The 22,294-nt window shown below is 40.5% G+C and overlaps 3 pseudogenes; 2 read left to right on the forward strand and 1 right to left on the reverse strand.

Moving 5' to 3' along the window:
* The first annotated feature begins 3,854 nt into the window (after nucleotides 1-3,854).
* Nucleotides 3,855-3,972, forward strand: LOC120604658 (uncharacterized; annotated as a pseudogene).
* Nucleotides 3,973-8,969: 4,997 nt separating this feature from the next.
* On the forward strand, nucleotides 8,970-9,140 carry LOC120604356 (40S ribosomal protein S29-like; annotated as a pseudogene).
* A 6,071-nt stretch (nucleotides 9,141-15,211) lies between these two features.
* On the reverse strand, nucleotides 15,212-15,330 carry LOC120604709 (uncharacterized; annotated as a pseudogene).
* Nucleotides 15,331-22,294: the final 6,964 nt, after the last annotated feature.

A 22,294-nucleotide genomic window follows, 5' to 3' on the forward strand; every position in this document is an offset into this window, starting at 1 on the left:
AAATTTATAAAGAATTCATACAACTCAACACCAAAAAAAAAAAAAAAACAAATTAAAAAATGGGCAGAGGACCTGACTAAACATTTCTCCAAAGAGGACATTCAGATGGCCAATAGACATATGAAAAGACACTCAACATCACTAATTGTCAGAGAAATGCAGATTAAAACCACAATGAGGTATCGCTTTACATCTGTCAAAATGACTATCATCAATAAATCAACAAGTGTTGGTGAGGATGTGGAGAAAAGGGAACCCTCATGCAGTGTCGGTGGGACCAAAAATTGGTATAACCACTATGGAAAACAGTCTGGAGGTCCTTCAAAAAATTAAAAAGATAACTCTTATGACTCAGCAATTTCATTTCTGGGTATTTATCTGAAGAAATCCAAAACACTAATTCAAAAAGATATATGTACCCCTATGTTCACTGCAGTGCTGTTTACAATAACCAAGCTATGGAAGCAACCTAAGTGTCCACCAATAGACGATTGAATAAAGAAGATGTGGAACACATATGCAAAGGAATAATACTCACCAATAAAAAAAAGAATGAAATCTTACCATTTGAGACAACATGGATGGCCCTAGAGGGTATTAAGTGAAATAAGTTAGACAGAGAAAGATTAATGCCATATCATTCCACTTATATGTGGAATCAAAAAAGCAAAATAAACAAATAAACAAAACAGAAATAGATGAATACAGAGAACAAACTGATGGTTGCCAGATGGGAAGGGGATTGGAGGGCTGGGTGGTAAAGGTGAAGAGATTAAGAAGAACAAATTGCCAGTTAAAAAATAGTCCTGGGGATGTAAAGTATAGCACAGGGAATATAGTCAATAATATTGTAAAACTATGTATGGTGCCTAGTGGGTACTAGACTAATTGGGGGGATCACTTGGCAAATTATATAAATGTCTAACCACTATGCTGTACACCTAAAACGAAGACCAAATATGAGAAATATATCTTGGTCATCTGTATGACCAAATATGTATTTCTTATAAATCAGAATATCACAGGAACCAATCTGCCTGGCTTTGATTCCTGCATCTATACTTACTACCTATTTCCTGGAAGTTAAGTTTTCAAACTGTCTGTCCATCGGGGATTAATAATACTAATTAATAATACTACTTATGGCGTAGTGACTTTGTAAAATTAAAGGCATATATTGGAATAAAGTGCTTAGAACAATGCCTGGCATATAGAAAGCTCTCAATAATTAATCTTATTGTCATTCTAGAATTACAGCGGTCCCTTTCATCATCCGATTCAATACAGTTAACCCTATGGTTACTGAGAATCTCTTACTGAGGAAGGTCCAAGAGATGGCCTTGGATGACAACATGCCCTTTATCCTGATCTCTCCTCTCGTACACATGGCTGTGGCAAACCAAGGTTATTCTCTCCAAAATGTCTGCATAATTTGGTTGTCTTAAGTGTTTTCCAAATTGCTGGTCTTAAATCAACTGGGTGAGTTGCAAGCAGCTACAAACATTTTAAACAATGAAAAAGAAAAGTATGTCATAGGTAAAATTTAAGGTAAGTATTCAGCATTGTTTGTTAAACTACTGTTTTAGCGTGCATCACTGTGCTCTAGGGAGCACCTGTGTATCGGGTTGTGATATAACTTCTATTTCTTTGTGAAGGTTGAAGTTAAAAAGATTGAAGACCACGACCAGGTAACACGCAGGGACTTAACGAAGGCCCCTGCACTAAGCCGAGGAGGGCTGCCTGCCTTGGAAAAATAGTCCTGATTTGGTGGGCAGGACCGAATGATCTTAAGCAATTTGCCCATCCCCTAGAAAGCTGGAAGAGTGTTCTGCTCTGGGGACTGGAGTCAGGGAAGAGGGAAGATTCTTCACTGGAAGGTGAGGAGATTCAAATGGTGGGACAGACATCGTGATACTTGAATCAAGTCATCAGAACTTGGAAGACTCCACTCCATACACATCCAATATGTATCATTTAAGCACAAACCAAGGGCCTGCCTCAGGTGTTTAGTTGTCTCTTTCACAGTATTTTGTATTTTTCGGGCTACCTTATTCCCCAGGATTGGAGTGTGGCTCCAGAACACCCTACCCCCAGCCCCTACTTTTGTAATAAACCATGCAGACTCATTTAAAACTACTGGCTTTCCTGCTCTTCCTACCCCCTCCCGAAGATGTCACCTGCTCCCCCAGTTCTAGCTCCTCCCGGCATATTTGGCCTTACACAGAGTCCCCTCTCTCCCTCCACGCCAGCATGAAAGACTAGCACCCTCTCCCCTATACACAAACTCACCAGAGGTCTGGAGTCATTGCCACTGCCCTGGGCAAGGGCTGCCTGCTTTGTGGAAAGGGGGTTCTGGAGATTTCCTAGATGGAATTGTGTCAGAGAAAAAGGAGGCAAAAGAATTGAAAATGTTGTTGAAAATGTGGGGAGTTGACACACCTGGACTACTATTTGGTCTTGCTTAATCCAGGATAAAGTGAATGGGAAGTGAAGTTACCTTCTAGAGCTTGGGACCTCAAGCTCCTACTCTCACTATACCCTCACTTGGGTCCCTTGGCAGGAGTATGGCAATTCTAGGTATCCAGGACATCAAAAGCCATAAGGAAGGGAATTTGACAGCTGGGGAAGGATAGATTGAGACCCAGTATTTAAGGACTATGCATGGATTTCAAAGGGGGTTCATTCGTTTGGAGGCTTTAAATCTAGTCCTTCCAATAACCCGAGTGTCACCTATGTTGACCACATCTTTGCTTCAAATAGCTGATAAACCATGATCACAGATTGTTCACCTCTTGAAGTCCCATCTTCTTCATCTGCAAAATGGTTCTAATAGTGTCTTTCATAGGGAGTTGTGAGGATAAAATAAACTAACATGTGGAAATACCCTCTTGCAGTGCCTAAAGCAAAATTGGCATGCCTCAGATGGGTCAGTTATCCCAATATCTCTGCAATGATATTACTTTTTATAATTGATATCACATTTTATGATTTGGTTGAAAATTAGTGAGAACACAAAGGCAGAATCACTCATGCCCCAACTATGCTTGAAAAGAAAGAACTATACAAAGACTCATAAGACCCCACTTTCCACTTCCCATGTTAGCAATTTACTGCATATCTTTTTTTTCTTCGTTTAAATGGATCTACCTATTGATCGCTCTCTATCTCTTCATGCTTTTTTTAAAAGCACAGAAATTGAATCATGCTATCTATCTGTCTAATTTTTCAACTTTTTTTTTTTTCACTTAATAGATCATAAACAATGTATGAATTCAGGCATTTTCTTACTGGGTGTTATCTGTCTTCTTAGTTTTTTTCCTAAACTAAGGTCAATCATCATTTTATTTTGGAAGTTTGCATTTTCTCCTTTGTGAATTGACAGTTCAAAACTTAACTCACTTTTCTATTGGGTTTTTCATATTTTTCTTATTAAATCATAGAGCACTTTTTGCATAGGAAGGACATTTACCTTTTGTCTGTTACATGTGTTGCAAATATTTTTCTCCACTCTGTCATTGCCTTCTGACTTTATTTATGGTATCTTTTGCCATTCAGAAGTTTTAACTATTTTATGTGTCCATTTTTCCTTATGGCTTCTGGATTTCTTTTTGGATTGTTTCGAAAGCCTTTCTTTTTTGCTTAGTCCATCCATTCCTCAGTGACAGTTGGCAATGAATGTCCTCATTGAGGCCGGCTTCGTCTCTTAACACCAGCACCTTGGGTTCTTGTCTGTCATCACGATGTAATAATGCCTGGTGCTGGGAAGTATTACACTGTGTCAGAAGAACACAGAGAAAGGCAAGTGTGAAGGAGCCAAGACAGTCTGAAAGAAGGCAGTGAAAGAAGCATAGTGAGTCTACGGCCATGCCACCCTGAACATGCCGGATCTTGTCTGATCTCAGAAACTAAGCAGGGTCGGGCCTGGTTAATACTTGAATGGGAGACCACTAGGAATACCAGGTGCTGTAGGCGTTAAAAAGGAAAGAAAGAAGCGTAGTGGCCCATGGATATAGAGAACAACCTGATGGTTGCCAAGGGGAGGGGGGTGAGGGATGGGAATAAAAATTATTTTATTTTAGAAATTAAAATAAAATCCAATTCAATAATTCAACAATTGATGAAGGTATAACTGATGATTAAAATAGGGAAAAATAGACAGTGGATTTTGGTTCACACCATTCTCAACAAATCTATTTCAAATAGATAAAAAGAAGTCTAAGAAAAAAAAGTGGGGTGGGAGTTGGAGCCGAAGGGTTGAGAAAGCAGAGGTGAGAAGGGAGAGGAAATCCATGACCTTGAATTAAGCATCTAAAAGTCATGCTAGCTGATACTCTAAGAACTTTAGAGCCAACATCTTGAAAAAGAATTTCATTTAACTTTTTTCAAAATTTATTTCATTCTTTATAAGCCCTACAAAGTGGCTGGTCTTCACACCTGAGAGGCAATATAAAAGCCTCCTGCCAGACCTGAAAGGAAAGGAAAAGAAATTGGAAAATAGGACCTCAGCTCAAAAATATGTCTCCTTTAGAGTGAATTTTAATATATATTCCAGGCTCCATAGATCAAATGCTTAAATTAAAAAAAAAAAAAATCAAGAAAGTGAGGATACTCTAGTTATAGCAAATCTGAGTTCCTTACCTCTCCACAGTACACCTTCCTAAACAAACAAAAACAGCCCCATAGCCACATACACAGGGGCACCTATGCTGAACCATCTCTCTCCCTAAAACAGCCCTGGAGATAAACAGGACATGGTTTAGGAGTCTTTTGGGATCACTGCATCTCTGATGCCTGGAGCATTGCCTAATGGCTTCTGGCATCCATTGCCTCTATTCTGGGGCTTCACCCTCAAGAAAAAGCTACTCTCTGCCTCTGCCATTACTCCTCCTACAGCCTTGCTCTACCTTGGGGCTTCAGCTCACTGCCTTCTCTCTGTACTTCTGCAGGCTTCTTCCTCCTCCCCAGCATCCTCAGTATGGGATGCCCTCTTGAGACTCACATTTAAACTCTCCAAAACAGAGGGTCTGATTGGTTCAGTTAGTTACTGGTGTCCTTTAGAGGCTGTCTCTTTGGCTTCTGGTTGAGCTATAGCCAGTTCTTCTTGGGTTTGTTGCCCGCTCCTGCTCCATGATGGCAGAGTCAGACAGCCAGCTTTCCTCAAAAGGAGCTCCACATGGGCATTAAGGACTCAAGAATAAAATAAACTGCTTTCCAAAATTGACTCCTTCCAGCAGCATACGCAAGTACAATAAAATTTGACATCTGGCTACCCAGTTTATAGTAGATTAGAAGCAGGTAAGAATAAAAAGGGGAAATGGAAGATGAGAAAGCATTTACAGTCATTAGCCAACCACTATTTTTCTTTATTTTTCAGCTTGACCATACTGCTGAGAAGCTAGGGAGGAGCAGGGCAAGTGAGGTGCTCCACCAAAACTCCTGTTGTTGAACAGGACAGTCAGGTCCCGGGTCTGTCTTGAAGTCAGGAGAAGATCCCTTTTAGCCCAGGCCCTTGCTACTTGGGGCAGAGGTAGGAAATGGCCTTTGCTGTTTTGCCCCAGGGTCTCCAGCAGAGAGCTCAGAGTTGAGGCAAACCTTGTTAGGCAGGTCAATGTCAAACAGAACTCCTCCCAGCTTGTTGGAGACTGGAGTGATTACTTTAGAGCAGCTTTCACAGGTCATGTCCACAAAGAACTAATGCTTCTTCCAAATCCTGATTCTTGAGCTATGGGGTGCCTCAGGACCACCAATAACTCTGACATGAGTGGGCCTCCATATTCTAGCCAAACGTTATTAATCAACCAATATTAATTAATATTTCAACACATTTTTAATCAACCCATATTAGTTAACATTTCAACACATTTCAACAATATTTCTCACTTTCAAAGCAATAAAATATGGTTGCTAAAGGCCTATACTGAGGAAACGGGCCAAAAATTATAGTACAAAAAAAAGTATAATTGAGGTATAAGAACTCAAGAAGCTACCAGTTGGGGCCATTTAGGGCCAGGGAAAGTCTTGCCCCTTCAGTCACCCCAGGCTAACCCTGTCTTACTGCACTGAATAATACTTGAGGTTCAGAATAAACCATGGAAATGTTAAGCTAGGTTCTAAAGACTCTACTCAATGGTTAAGAAAAACTTAAGTTTCTGATTATTGATCTGTCAACTCCTCTTTGTTTCATTAACTAAAGTCAACAACAGGCCAACCACTTGTATAATCTCTGTGTGGATATCAGGCTTTTTATGCTTTTTCATAGTCTATCACAGACACTCTTGGGACTGTGCCTTTAGACATGGGCTCCTGGCATAAATTCCAACTGTAGATGTCAAAACATGTTTATGTTCCACACCCATCGTCTTCACTAATAACAACAGCTCTGCGGCTGCTGCTGCTGCTGCTGCTATGGAAAATAGCACCTACTGGGTGCCAGCACTGTCCCAGGCACTTTACATAGGTGAATCCTTTTGACAACTTTATAATAGTATTACACCCAAGCTAGGTGCCCGTGAAGGTGTACAGGCCCCATGGGGTAAGACAGACGTTAAAGCCTTGAGAGAGAGTAACCAGGCTAGGAATGGAAAATGAAATGACACTTTCTAATCCTCCAGGCTGGCTGGGAAGCAGTTTAACTGAGTGGTTCCTGCTCAGCCTCTCTCATTTTGGTTCTCCTTGAATATTTACAAAGTTGTTTTTGTTGATGTTCTTGAAATTCCAGGAGAGAGTATTAAAGGGAAGCAGCAGTGCCCTATGGGCAGGAGGGGTGGGATTAAGAGTAAGAAATGTTCACTTGGGGAACAAAGTCAAGGCTGGGCCAGCCTCTTCCTCCTACTCTGCCTCTCTCTGCTCTCAGCAGGGCTCGTTCCAGAGCTGACCTTGTAGGTCCTGGGTTTTGCTATTATGAGGGAAGCAAGGTCCCTTCCATACTTACAGGACACGCATCTGCCAGAGAATTCAACTCAGCATATTCTCAATTACCATTTTTTTTGAGATTTGTCTAAGCTCAATCTTGTATCTATTCAGATTCTTAGCAATCTTTCAGATTTTACCATTTTTTAGATCCAGGATTATTATTAAAAACAGCCATAACTAACAATTCCACATCATTTCTAAGCCGTATGTGTCACTTAGGATCCCTGCAAGGCATCGGCGTAATTTGAGGAGAGTTTAATAAAGTACTGTTTACAAAAGTATGAGGGAAGAGTTTAGGGAAACTATCAAGGGATAGCACAGCACCCTGGGGCTAGCAACAGTGAGGAGCAGTTATACCCTTGGGCTTGGAAGTGACTAGTCTAAGACAGGATGTATGAACTGGGTCCTTTTTTTTTTTTTTTGCCTTAGGTAGAGGCACAAAGGCAAACCATGGTGACCTAGAAGAGAGGAAATCAAGAAAATATGGATCTCTCTTCACTTTCCTCTGACCTTCATATCTCCTACTATTATTTCCCATTTAACAAACCCGACCAGAAGCCTGAGTGCAAGAGATATAGCCCACAGAGGTCGGTCTCCTGGAACACAGAATAGAGTGGAAAAAAATGAAGGGTGGATATAGAAGGGCAAATAGAATATGTTCAGAGATTCTGTTATTATTAATGACAACAATATTAAAATATGAATATTATGATATTAATAATGTAATGACAACAATATTAATAACAGCTTCCATTTGAGCCCCTGCTTCGTGCCCTTTACACCAATCTTGTCTTTTACAGATAAGAAAATGATGGTTTATAAGCTATTGTGCTTCTCAGTGTCCCTGTAGAGTAGAAGTTGAGATTACCCTCTGAGAAGAAAATTCATAAGAATTAAAACAAAAAAGGATGATCTCAGCCATCTAAGGTATCTTAGTTATCTGTTGCTGCTAACGAATTACCCTAAAACTTAGTAGTGTAAAATAATAAACACTACTGTGAGTCAGGAACAGATTGGCTGGGTGGTTCTAGCTCAAAGTCTCTTGCCAAGAGGTTGTCCAGGGCTGCAGTCATCTGAAGGCTGGGTTTCAGCTGAGGGATCCACTTCCTGTGTGACTCAGTCACCTGCCTTGCAAGTTAGTGCTGGTTTTTAGCATGAGTCCTCACTTCTTCCTCATATGAACTTTGCCACAGGACTGGTAAGTAAAGTGTCCTCAGAACATGGCATCTGGCTTCTCCCAAAGTGAGTGATCCAAGAGAGCAAAGCAGGGAGAAACTACAGTGCTTTTATGACCTAGTCTCACAAGTTACACATCATCGCTTCTGCCATGTGCTGTTCATTAGAAGTAAGTCACAAAGCCCAGCCTACACTCAAGGGGTAGGGGAGGGAATTAAACTCCATCTTTTAAAGAGAAGATTAATAAAGAATTTGTGGACTTACTTTAAAACCACCATATATTATGATAGCAATAAAAAAGATACTGTGGCTCGATGATTGAAGAGTTTGGAGAAGACTTGAAACTACGCTGAAACTTGACCATCACCAAGCAGAATGAAGTCTTGTGCTCTGTCTGAACGAAGAACATGTTAACAGAAGGGGGCTAGTTTCCAAGGCAGCTATGAAAAGATGGCTCAGAGGATAATACTGTGCAGAGAATGGTAAACTCAATGGAAACAAATTATCTGGTAAAAGAAGAGACATACACAGTTTGGGGACAAACTGAGTATTATGTTGTATGAAATATGTCAGGATTATCCATTCCTTTGGGTGGGAGATGCCTTCTAGGAAGAATCACCTTCATTTAATATCTAATTTAATTAATGGCTAATTTTGGATACCCATCAGTGTCATATTAGTAGGGCTAATGTGATGTGTGCCTGAGCATTTTCAGATCTGCAAAGCTAAGGACTGGATAGACCCATGAAAGTAGAGATTCCACCCTGCAGAAAAATCACTGCCTTGAGTGATAGCCTCATCTCACCATGCCTTTTGTTATTGCAGAGTGTCTTCTACAAAAATTCATGTACATTTTGCCTCCTTGTACCCCTGAAAGCTAGATGGGCCATGAGCAGCCTTACAGGAGCCACCTGTGAAAATTCAGGCAGGGTTCTTGCTCTTGCTGCATCTGTTCAAACAAGCATGGTCTGACCTGGATATACAGCCTCAATATGTGCCACCAGTGTCTCTGTCAATACACAGAGAATACAGATTTCACCAAACTAGACTAAGTGATCTTCCTTGAATGGATTGACCAAGACATCTACCAGTTGAAAAAAACAGTGCTAGCTCTTCATACATAAAAAATTTTTAAACAATTTTCAAAAAATTGGTGCGATAATAGGGCATTGTTTATGACATCAAAAATAGTGCGAACAACTCAAATGTCCAGCAATATGGGACTGGAAGCATAAACTATGTTACAACCATACAAAGGGCTACTATTTAGTTGTAAACAGGAATGAGGAAGATCTTTATAATCAGTGTTTTCCAAAAGAACTTCCTGCAACAATGGAAATATTCTACTCTGTCCAACATGGTAGCCAGTAGCCCACACGTAGCCATTGAACATTTGAAATGTGATTAGTTCAGCCAAGAAATTCAATTTCAATTTTATTAATTTTAGTCTAAATAATCGTATGTGGCTAGGAGGCCATCGTATTGGACAGTGCTCCTCAATATATTGATATTATATGATCTCCAGGATAGATTGCTAAGTGAAAAAAAACAATGTACAAGAAGTATAGACCAGTGTATAAAGAATGTTACTTTTAAGGAGAGAGATAAAAAATGTATTTATATTCACATGAATTCGCACAAAACCACTGAAAAGATAAATAGTAATGATTATCTCTTAGACAAGAGGAACAGGGTTTGGGCATGGAATGAAAGTGAGACTTCCCAGAGTGTACTGTTTAATATTATTTAGATTTTAAAACCATATGATGGTATCACCAAATAAAATAGAATAAGCTAAAATAAAATTTAAATTTAAAGATAAAGCGGGGGGGAAATTCATGTGAGGAAATACTTAGCATATAAATGTTAAGAATAGATCTTCCTTTTTAGGTGCTCATTGACTTTCTACATTAGATAAAGGAAAATATATAAATCCACCCCCTTTTTATTTTTTTTGCCTTAGTTAACTAGTAAGGCAGAGCAAAATTTAGTGCTTAACTATCATGTCTTCTATTTATCTAGATTTCTAGTATAACACCCCATCTTCACAGTCCTATTCCTTATCTATCTTTTGTTAATTTATCCTTCTTTTGGACTTCCATTGTAAGCCCACTCTAATCATTGCTGAGGCAAAATATTCGAAAAAGAAAGGAAAGAATAAACATAAATACTTGATTTAAGAAAACAAGAAAGTAAGCACTTTTGCACATTTTTGATTGGAGTTTAAAATTATAAAATCTTTTTAGAATGTAATTTAGAAGTATCTGTCAATTACTTAAATATACATAGACTTTGGTTCAACAATTCTAGAAATTTGTCTTACAAAAATACTTGTAAAAATGTGTAAGATGTAAGTACAAAGGAAATTCATTGTTCATTACAAAATAATGAAAAATTATAACCAATCAAAATGTCCATCTATAGGGAAATCGTTAATTATGAAAAAATATGCAATAGCTAAAAAGAGTGAGCTAGACTTGAGTTTATCAGCATGTAATAATGATCAAGTTCGGAACATGTAATAATGATGAAGTTTGGAACAATAAGTATTTCTTCAAACTCTTTGGTCTCAGGACTCTTTTATACTCATTAATTGATGAGGATCCCAAAGAGCTTTTGTTATGTGGGTTATGTCTAGTGTTATTTACAATATTAGAAATGAAAATGAAGACTTTTCAAAAATGTACTTATTAATGTATTTGAAATAACGATAAGAAACTCATTACATGTTTACATAAGTCACATTTTTATGAAAATGAACTACATTAAATCATAATTTAGTGTGAATGCTGGCATTGCCTCACATTTCTGCAAATATATACAATATCTGGCATAATAGAAGTCAGCTGGATTTTCATATATGCTTCTGCATTCATTCTGTTGTGATATATTGTTTTGATTGAAGTACAGGAAGAAAATGCAGCCTCATGCACATATGTAGTTGGACAAGGGAGGATTATTCTAATAACCTTTTCAGATAATTGTGGATATTCTTTCTGGTTGGTCACCAAAATTCAACAAGTGGTAGTTTCTTAAAGGTTAGTTGCAATGTGGATTCTGAAACCATGTTAATGAACTTTTCCTATTCTGTTACATTAAAATCCATTGGTCTTTCACTTAAATGATTCTTTTTCCCATGCATGATTTTATAACATCATGCATTGGTCATTTGAAAAATACTGGTTCACTGAATTATATACATCTTTATAATATTGACACATTTTATTAATAATATTTTTAAAAATCTCATTTGTTAATATCACCACCAATCTCATCTCTTAAGTCTTGAAGTGTTGGGAATATGTCCAGCTCACAACAGTGAATATAAGTCATAGGGCACTCTTCGAAAACTGATGTGGCATGTAATTTCTTTTTTGTTTGAAAAAATTCTAATTTTTGCTTGAAAGTTTGAATTTCATTACTAGTAATAAAAACTGTCCGTTTTCCCTGAAAAGACAGGCTCATTTCATTTACTTTTGAGAAAATGTTTGAAAATTTCCTAAATTTGAACTACCACAATTTGCCTGTTAGTTGTTATTTCAAGTAAAAATGGTGTTTCATGAAAAAAAAAAATAGTTGAATTTAGTTTGCAAGTCAAACAATTTCACAAGTGTTACTCTTCCAGTTGGAATGCAGCTGAAGTGCTCTGAGTGTACTTCTCATCTCATTATACAGCATCTTAAAGACAGGTATTCAAGGGTTGAAATTTAATAAAATGAATCATCAAGGGCATTCTTAGGAGAACCAATACTTCTGTTATTTTCAATGTCTGGTGGTGAAGGATATAATGACCACTAGGACAGTTTGGTGCCAATACCTTGATGGAAGGCACCAGCAGTTTCACCCACTTTTGATTTTTGTAACATTAGTGCAAATGTTAAAACTGTAAAAAAAAAAAAAAAAAAAAGCAAATAATGTCTTGCTATTATAAAAATAACTTTGGCCTTGTGGACACTCTGAAATGGTCTCAGGGACCTACAGGAATTCATAACCTCGCCCTTTAGTGTTAACAGTAGCTACCTCTAGCAGTAGCAAGTGATAAAGTGATGTTTACTTTTTACTTTATATTCTTTTCTATTTTTTAAACCTTTACAATGAGTATGTATTTCTTAAGTAATTAAAAACACTAAAGAAAGAAAAAGATTAAATTAAATTTAAATTATAAACAACAATTTCAATACACTCAGAGAATGTAAAATGCCCTTAGAACTATGTTCATATTGAAAATATGAAGAGATTAGAAACATAAAGCAGGGAGCTTAAATTATTCAAAAACAAAACAAGACAAAACAGAAACCTCACCAAGAGAAATACCTCATTTCCCACAGGGCTAGAGGAAGGAAGTGTTGCTGTGCACGAAAGCTGAGGCATCCACCAGACCCAGGTAGCTGAAGTGAATGACCCAGCTGATACCTTTAGATGCACTTTGAAAATAAATCTAAAACACATTCTCTCTAGAAGGCAACAGGATTAGACTTGAAGAGTGATTTGACACTTAGAAAGTTCACAACTTCCTTTCCTGAGAAAAGAGAAAATCAGGCACAGGACCTGGGGCCTACAAAGCAGGTATTAGGTTTCTCTTTGGTGCCTTTCCCAGCTCCGTGCTCTCTTCCCTCTAAACTGGGCCCCGGTCACCTCTTGCCTTTGCAGAATCCAGTGCCTTTCTGATCTCCTCTCCTCTGCCCCCCTACCTAAACTTCTTGGTGTCAAAAACCATGATATCAGTCATCTTTGCCCTAGCATAAATCCACCTCCTTTACTGAGCTCCCTCCCTTGGTGCATTTGCTTGTTAGGCAGATCTCTGATGGTAGAATAAAAGGCTGGGTGCTATGCAAGGCAGCTTAGGCATCATTAGCAATTGATGGGGAAGCCTCTGAAATCATGCTCCATGAGTGGGTACCTTAAGCAAAATTTCTTCTTTCTGCCCTGTGACATCAAAGAAGATACTACCCTTTCCTGGCCTCTGTAAACCGAGTGGGTTGGACTAATGACCTCCAAAGTGGCGCCTGTTCCAGGGCTCTGTGACCGAGCTCTTTTAATGCAGGGTAGAGCTAACTCTGGAGGCCTGGGGAACTGGCATCTTGTTTTCAGTTCCTGAATTAAAAGACATTGAGAGGAAGCTCCACACACACTCCCTGCAGTTTGCCCCCCTCCCCTTCTTTTCCTCATGACCTGTGTCTCCAGGGGGAAGATCAAACAAAGAAGTTGCGGAGGGTGGTGGAATGCTGTGTTTGGTTAAGTCCCAGGCTGGATGTGATTATAAAGTTTCTGTGACTGGGGAGACGTGATGGGGAATGTGGTGGGAGGGATTCTGATCTCTGAGAATGTGCTCAGGCACACCCCCACATACCCTGCACACACGCATGTGTGAACACACACACAAACCCTCAACAAAACTGTGAGTTGCTAGTTTATGCTCAAACTCCTACCTCCTTGTGTGTGCCCCCAACTTCCTCTTTTTAAAAAATGATTTTACATTATAGTTGACATACAATATTATATTAGTTTTAGGTATACAGTATAGTAATTAGACATTTATATACCTTACAAAGTTATTCTTCCAAATAGTCTAGTACCCATACTTATTACATACTTATTACAGTATTATTGACTATATTCCCTATGCTGTACTTCACATCCCCGTCACTATTTTGTAACTGCCAATTTGTACTTTTTAATCCCCTTCACCTTTTCCATCCATCCCCATATATCTTGTCAAATTAGTGTTTCCGATATCTTCATATAAATACTCAGAGGTGGGATTGCTTGGTCATATGGTAGTTCTATTTTTAATTTTTTGAGCAATCTCCATGCTGTTTTCCATAGTGGCTGCAACAGTTTACAATTCTACCAACAGTATATGAGAATTCCTTTTTCTCCACATCCTCATCAACACTTATTCTTTGTTGTCTTTTTGATAATAGCCATTTTTACAGATGGGTGTAGGAGAAGCCTCTGAAGTCATGCTCCGTGAGTGGGTACCTTAAGCAAAACTTCTTCTTTCTGTCCTGTGACATCAAAGAAGATACTGCCCCTTTCTGGGCTCTGTAAACCAAGTGGGTTTACCCTTCTAGATTATTTTCTCTGGTCTTATAATTAATTGGCATGAAACAGAATAACTGAATTTAATTACATACGTACATATGATAACCCCACCTATATGAGCAAGTCAGCGACTCTACATACATGAGAGGTTCAGGGAAAGAAGGTTAAATGAGGTATATATGGCATTCTGACCTAAGAATGAGGTAAAGCACCTGGAGCTTTAGAGGAGAGGAAGGTCACTGCAGTATGGTAAGAAGTGCAGATATTCAATAATTAGATGTTTACTTTGCCTTGTAGATAGGTCATAAGAAGTTATCTCTGATAATAACTTTTATTATGGGCAAGGCCCCAATTTAAATTCTTTAAGGGAGAAGTTAAAGTTTCTCTTGGGCTTATGGTGTCTCATTGCTTTCAGCTCAATATAATCTACATGCCAAAGTAACACACTTCAGGGAGGCCCGTTCTGAACCCCAAGTGGGAAGTGATATCTCACTGTGGTTTTACTTTGCATTTCTCTCATGACTAGTGATATTAAGCACCTTTTCATATGTCTATTGGCCATCTGTACGTCTTCTTTGGTGAAAAGTCTATTAAGGACCTCTGCCCTTTTAAAAATTGGATTGTTTGGTTTTTGACGTTGAGTTGTAGAGTTCTCTATATATTTTGGATAGTAACCTCTTATCGAATATATCATTTGCAAATATCTTTTCCCACTCAGTAGATTGCCTTTTCATTTTGTTGATGGTTTCCTTCATGGTACAAAAGGTTTTTAGTTTGATATAGTTTCATTTGTTTATTTTTGTTTTTGTTCCCTTTACCCTAGGAGACAAAAACATCATTGCTAAAACAATGTCAAAGTGTTTAATGCCTATGTTTTCTTTTAGGAGTTTTATGGTTTTAGGTCTTGCATTTATGTCTTTAATCCATTTTGAGTTTATTTTTGTATGTGATATAAAGAAATGGTCTATTTTCTTTTTAAAAATTTTTTGAAGCAACCCTTGGTTGACCTCATGGATTGCAAGGATCTTGTCAGCTTACAATCCCTTATTATTTATTTATTTATTATTATTATTTTTTACACCTATAACACCTGGTCTTCCTAGGTGGTTTCCCATCCAAGTGCTAACCAGGCCCAACCTTGCTTAGCTTCCGAAATCAGACAGGATCGGGCTTGTTCAGAGTGGCATGGCTGTAGACAGGAAATGTCTTTCTTTCTTTCTTTCTTTCTTTCTTTCTTTCTTTCTTTCTTTCTTTCTTTCTTTCTTTCTTTCTTTCTTTCTTTCTTTCTTTCTTTCTTTCTTTCTTTCTTTCTTTCTCTCTTTCTTTCTCTCTTTCTTTCTCTCTCTTTCTCTCTTTCTTTCTCTCTCTTTCTCTCTTTCTCTCTTTCCTCTCTCGCTCTCTCTCTCTTTCCTTCTATTCCTTCCTTCCTTCCCTTCCTTCCTTCCTTCCTTCTTCTTCCTTCCTTCCTTCCTTCTTCCTTCCCTTCCTTCCTTCCTTCCTTCCTTCCTTCCTTCCTTCCTTCCTTTTTCTTTTTGCATTTATCTGTCCAGTTTTCTCAATACCACTTATTGAAGAGATTGTCTTTACCCTCATTGTGTATTCTTGCCTCCTTTGTCATAGATTAATTGACCTTATAAGCATGGCTTTTTCTTGGGCTCTCTATTCTGTTCCATTGATCTTTGTTTTTGTACCAGTACCATGTTGTTTCGATTACTATAGAAGAGGTCTTCATATGGGTATTTTTTTCCCCATAAGAGTTATTGAAAAATTGAAAAACTTTTACAAATTAAAGAAATAAATAAGTGACTTTCTTCTACAGTTGTGTCTCAATGTGTGTCTTCCTGCATACTGGCAATTTCTTAAGGGCAAGAGTCATAGCTGATACTTTTCTTTATCCCCCACCCCTTTCATCATGTCTAGAACATATCTGATGCCTCACAGAATTTTGTTTGATGTACAGATACATGAATAAATGAATAAATGGAGAAATAAATATTTCCACTAAGGTTCAAAAAATGTTTTTAGAGGTAATAAATCACTCCTCTTTAAATGTCATCATGTCACTCAACATATCATCTTGTCTCCACTCTCTTCGCCATAATTCACAAAAGACTGGCCCTGGAGGAGTGTTTATGTTAGCTAAAGAAGAGCAAAATCAAGGTCTTGTGCTAGCACTTTTAGCTGTGTGATCTTAAGAAAGTCACTAGCTCTCTCTAGACCTCAGTTTCAACTCGATATAGTTAAAAATACCTGCCTCAAGTCTATAAGGAAGCTATGAGACTCCAGATGAGTGAACATGCTTTGTAAACTATGAAAGTGAATTGCAGTCATAATGACGACACAATTATATTAATATTAGATGAGCCATCTAAAGCCCAGAGAGGCCAAGTGATTTGTTCAGGGTCACCCAATGAGTTAGTGGCAGCCATTGACACCCAGGCCAGTGGATACTCTGCCTTCTGGATGTGCTCCCCACTTGGTGCCTGACTTCCCCATCCCCTTGAAGACTCACAGTAACATGAGAGAAAGGAATGCTTTATTTTCATCATCCACCAGCCCCTTAGAGCAGTTGGAACCATCAATTCAGTGGGACATTCTGGACTGTTTGTAGGGAGATGGCTATCTGTCTAGGATGTGGCTAATGTCATAGACTCAGGCTGTGCCCATTAAATAGCCTTCTAGGCACACTACCTGCAGACAGCCTAGGCTGGTGGTGAAGGAAAGGGGATGACAGTGTAGACACCCCTCTGGCAGACACTGTCAATGTCCCATCCATATCCCCATGGCCCATCCTGGAGGTCATCGATAGCTGTGGTGGACATTTGCTACGTTCACAGGCTTTCTACCTCAAAGCCTGCTTCTCTCTGCCTGAGGGCTTTCTCTAGAGCAGGAGCATGGGGCAGGCTGAAAGCGCAGAAAATTAATAGCCCAGATGTAAATGTCACCCAAAGAGGAACAGCTGTTTATGGATAACAGCTTCCTGACCCCTCAGAGTGTCCCCAAAGGGGCTGAGCCCCACGTGCCCAGAGGAATAACCTGCTAATCTGTATCCCTTAATAAAGGGATAACTTTCCTGCCTTCTCTGTCTCATTTCCTGCACTCCCTTACCTCAACTTTCTGGGATCACCTCCCAAATAAGAAATTACCACCAAAACCTTGTCTTAGGGTCTGCTTTGGGGAGATCCAAGTGAGGACAAGCACCTGCATGCTCTCTATCCAGGAAGAAAAATAGCTAGGAGGGCAGAACATTTTATCCACATAACTATTTGACAAATTCATTCACTTGGCAAACTTCCTCTGTGCATCTTCTCTGCAAAGGCTACCATGTTAGGTGATGGGGACACTGAGATGTCACTCCAGCTGGTGAGGTCACAAGTGGCAGCATGAGGGGCTTAGCTGCCACCCGGAGAGTTGGTTTGGCTTTGATTTCCAGTCAAAGTGGCACTTTGAGAAGCAAGGCAAGGTCAAGGCAAGATCACCTATTTGAGAAGCAGGAGAACCAGTTCCAGGGTCCGCTTGGTCTGTTCATTCCTTCATCCATTCATTCATCACAAATTATTTGAGAACAAACTGTTGGTAAAGCCTATGATGAACATTCAGCAGTAGGAACATAGACAAAGCTCCTCTCTCCATGGGGCATTTTAACTCAGGCCCTACTGGGCCTGGGTTCTCAGATAAGCCAGTCCCCTCTCCAGGCTCAACCAGCCCATCCCCAAGGGCCTTTCCAAGTCAGATCATCTGTACCTCTAAGACGAGGCCCCTGCCCTCCAGCAGCAGAAACTAGTGGTTTCTCGAGGACCTGAATATTCACCGGTAGCACTCTGTGCACAGCATAAAAGTGGTCTGAGTTACAGTGCACAGTGAAATTTCTTCCCTTAAGAGAAACGTAATGGAAAGGAAATTAAAAAAAAATTTTTTTTTAAATCGGCAATCAAGTAGCCAACTCCAGCTCCTCTGCAAAGAGGGTACCAGATCCACAGCTGCCAGGGTCCCATGCTTAGGGTCAGAAGGTTCAGGACCTGGACACAAGGGACATCTGCCCTCTTGCACAGTTATCTCCACTGTCATCTGCACAGGACGTCCTGGGAAAAGCCAGGGGAGGGAAACAACACTCTCGCCACCAAAGGGACCTCAGCAAGGAGAAATGACTACTATGGACTTCAACCCAGGAGTCCAGAAGAGTGTTCTGTGGTCCTGGCCCCATGCTGGGCTCCCAGGCCAGCAGTATCAGGGCTGAGGCAGGAATATCTGTAGCATGGATGCTTTAGGCCAAGATGAGGTCATGACAACCAGTGGCCAGGCAGCAGGTTCAGCCAGGGTCAGACTGCCAAGCTGGTGCACAGCCTCTTTGCCATCAACTTTTCTGTAATTTGTAACATTCTGCAGGCCTTTTGGTCAGATGTTGTGGGTGGTATAGCAGCTGCCGATCCTCTTTGTAAAGACACTGGGAACAGAGTTGGTTTTGAACCTAACTGTGGCCTCTGGAGCCTGTGGCTTGGTGGTGGTAGTGGGCTTCTCTCCCTCTGTACCCCCTGCCCTGTCCCTCTTGTCTATCCAATGAGTAGGAGAGTGGAGTCTCAAAGTCTAGCTCTGTCTGTCCTCAAAGCTCACGATCTAAACCTCTGTAGTACAGGGTCATTGGGGGAAACTGTCTTCAGCCATCCTCTTCTTCTCTGGGCCTCTCGCCAGCATTCCCAGCCCCAGGTGGCCAGGGTCATCTTAGCAAGCAGAGGGCTCCCATTGGGAAGAAGGCAGCAGACAATAAACCCATTCGGGCTGAAGTTTTGTGAATTTAATGTGTTCCCCATTCAGGCCGAGAGTGCAATCTCTAAAGGGGAAATGGAACAAGAATGATAGTTAAGAAAAATGGCTGAATTAGCTGTGTGACCTTGGGTTACTTACTCAACCTTACTGAGCCCAAAATCTTCATTTATACCAGGGGAATAATATTATCTTTGCCTTGTGGTTTAATGATTAAATGTAGAAAATGCCCAGAACAAACGAGAGATTTGGGCTTTTTTTTTTTTTTTACTGACTTCTCTATTGTAAAACCCGCCACACTGATTTTAAGCTTTCTGCATTTACCCATGGAAGGAAGCAGGGGCTGTCTTTCCTTGGCGAATGATTTTTAAAAGGCCGCCCATTTTTAACAGGGTAGCAATAGGGTCTATGAAACGCTATCATAAATAATAGGACTCTGAGAGGCCCCTTCTCCTAGCCCAACCCTAAAAGGCATCTGAGGGTAGATGGAGGAGGGGACCTGGATTAGGAAAATCTGTATACTGCAGTCAAAGCTCCCAACGCCCTTGGTCTGTGTTTTTCTAAATTTCCACCAAAGAACCCTTTATAGTTGCAGAAAAGAATGTATACTGCCAAGAAATTTAGATATGCATATGGAATTGGCTTCCTGCCAGTAGGAAATTTCTTAGAATACACTTGTGTTCTCATAAAAATTCCTGCAGAATCTTATATTCTATGCCAAAATATATATGTATTTAATTTAAAATAATATTAAAAAAACATGTCTCTCTACTCCCATAAAATCTTCAAATTGGCACTTCTAAAAGATGCAGTCTATGCAGCCGATGACTTCATGCACTGCCTGGATGTGCCACAAGCCCCTTCCATGGCTCTGCAATGCCACTTTGACGGCATGAATCTGACTGACTCCACCACATCTCAGCTCCTAATACCTAACCTGGCCTGCACAACTCCTGCTCACACAGCATCCACAGCATAAATAAAACATAGCCAGAGTTAGCAAGACCACACATACACACAAATTGAAAAGTCTGAACCTTTGTTAGGGGAGAAAATAGGGCTCAAAAGACCTAGGTGGCATAGGTGCCATATTAGTCAGGAGTCTTAGGTGGTAAGCAACAGATATTGACTCTGGGTAACTTAATCAGAAAGTACTGATTATTGGAGCATCGGAGGCAACAGAGAACTGAAGGAAAAGCTGAAGCCCCAGGCTCTGGAAGAGCAAGCAAGAAGGCAATGCCAGGAACCTGGGAGGCAGACACCAGAGGGTAGTCACTAGAACTAGGATGAATCAGCCCCAAACATTTTTTGTTTTTGCTTCATCTGCTCAAGATTCATCTTCCTGGAGGAGAGTATCTGATTGGCTTAACTCGGGTGTAATGGCCCATCCCTGCCCATGGATGGTGGGGTCCTTTGATGGTCAGGACCACCAAGATTGTCAGATGAAAGAGGAACCAATTACTTGGGCAAACTGTGGTGCTGTTACCAGAAAAGTGGGCATAAATGCTGCGCAGGAGCAATTCAAAGCTGTCCATGACAGATCCTATGACTTGTCTCCAAAGCCAGCCTGGCTTTCCTCAAGGGACTCACAAGTCATCTCTAGGGAAAGTTTGCCATCACTGGATCACTAGTATCACCAACTGTTGCTGAGTGTTCTTTTCTTAGGACACGGAGCCTTTCTCCCTGAACAAGAAGGTTCAGCATAAAGTGCAAAGGCCCCAGGGGAAAGAAAACCCACCTGGAGAGAGCTTTGTCCTTAACAGGATGAGTTATAATCAGAATCTGAGCCATTCAAGAAAATGGGTTTCAGTGGGAGAGGAGAGGGACATGATGCTCACAAAGGGAGAACCTAGACAAGGAGACCCAGGTTCCTATAGACAGCCTGACCGCCTCCACAGTTTGGCGAAAAGCAGGTGTTGGCCTAGAGGTCTTTACTCTGCGACGTCTCGAGCCAGGCCTGGTTTGTCAGCCAGAATCTACTTTCTGCAATGCCAAAAAAAAAAAAAAAAGATATAAACGAGCAAAAAAAAAAAAACCTCACAAAGGCAGCAACAGCTAGATATACAATACACAAATCACATGTGTTATAAAACAGTCAGGTAGTGCAGAGACTGTATAGAGTAAAAAGTCTGTAAAATTACTCTCTTTCCTCCTCCCAAGTCCCCAAACATGTGCCCCATTTTATGGAATCTTCAAGTACCTGCTTCCACCTTCTCAGCTGACAGCAGGAGGAGTCCCCAGAGGGAAGCAACAGGGGAGGAAGGGCAGGGAAGCTCCAGCTGCTGTTCCAGACCTGAAACCAGAGCTGAGGAGAAAGTAGGGACTGTCTCAGACTCGAGCCGGTAAATACAGCGGCTATACCCAGGTAAGGAAATGATAGAAAGAAAGGGAGGGAGGGAGATGGAGAGAGAGAGGAGAGAGAAAAAGAAAATTAAAGTTTACGTTTACTGCTTCATTCCACCCATCTTACTCCCTCCCAGAGGTAACAATTACCGAACCTTTCCTTATTGGTTAACTTACATGTGGCAGATAATCAGATGAGAGATCAACTGTTATTTCCCCCATTGGCATTTCATGAAAAGACAAAAGATGTGTTTTGCTCTTCCTCTTCTCCAGAAGACCCGGGTGTGCTTGGTGCCCTGGGGGAAGAGGGCTTTCCCATCCATCGTCTTCTTCCATAGATAGGAAACTTTGGGGCAGGAACTTTGCCACTTTCTTCTTGTTTCTGTAGCACTTAGAGCAGAGCTTGGAATTTGGCGTGCACTCCATAAATATTTTTGAATGAATAAAATTTGTCTCTCCTCAGATGTCCATGAGATTCCTATTTCACAGCACCTCTCCCTCGCATTTGATCGCGTTTGAGTGGCTTACTCTTCTTTCCAATCAATGGTACCCAGCAGGAACTCATGGTCTTTGTCATGCACCATGAGATAAGGGAGCAAGTTTTGGAGCTGAAAAAAAACAGGGCTAACCTAGTTAGGTTTAGAGTCAAAGGACCAACATTTGTGTTCCCACTCAGCCACTAGCAGTGGATACCTGAAGAGATGTAGTGGATCCTATGATCTGTCACTTAGAGCCCCCTCCAAGGCTGATACTGTTGTTCCTTTAGCAGCTAGAAGTGTTGAAGGCTGATGGCTCTCAGCTGAGTGCCCTGGGAGACTTGCCCTTGGCTGAAAAAGAACCACTTCTCTCAAGGTGACCTCCTCTTCTTTGGGCAGCCCAAAGACTGCCTCCATGCAGAAATATAAATGCTTGGCCCTCTCTTGCCAGCAGAAGACAACTCTGCAGAGCTACCCCAGCTCCAGAGCAACCTGTGGGATTGTCTGTAATGTGGTGATGCATCACAGCCCAGCCTCTCTGCCCAGTCCTGCCTCTCTCACTGCCCCCGTGCTGATCCTGA

Source organism: Pteropus medius, unplaced genomic scaffold (assembly GCF_902729225.1).
Source record: "Pteropus medius unplaced genomic scaffold, Ma_sr-lr_union100, whole genome shotgun sequence".
NCBI classification, from domain to species: Eukaryota; Metazoa; Chordata; class Mammalia; order Chiroptera; family Pteropodidae; genus Pteropus; species Pteropus medius.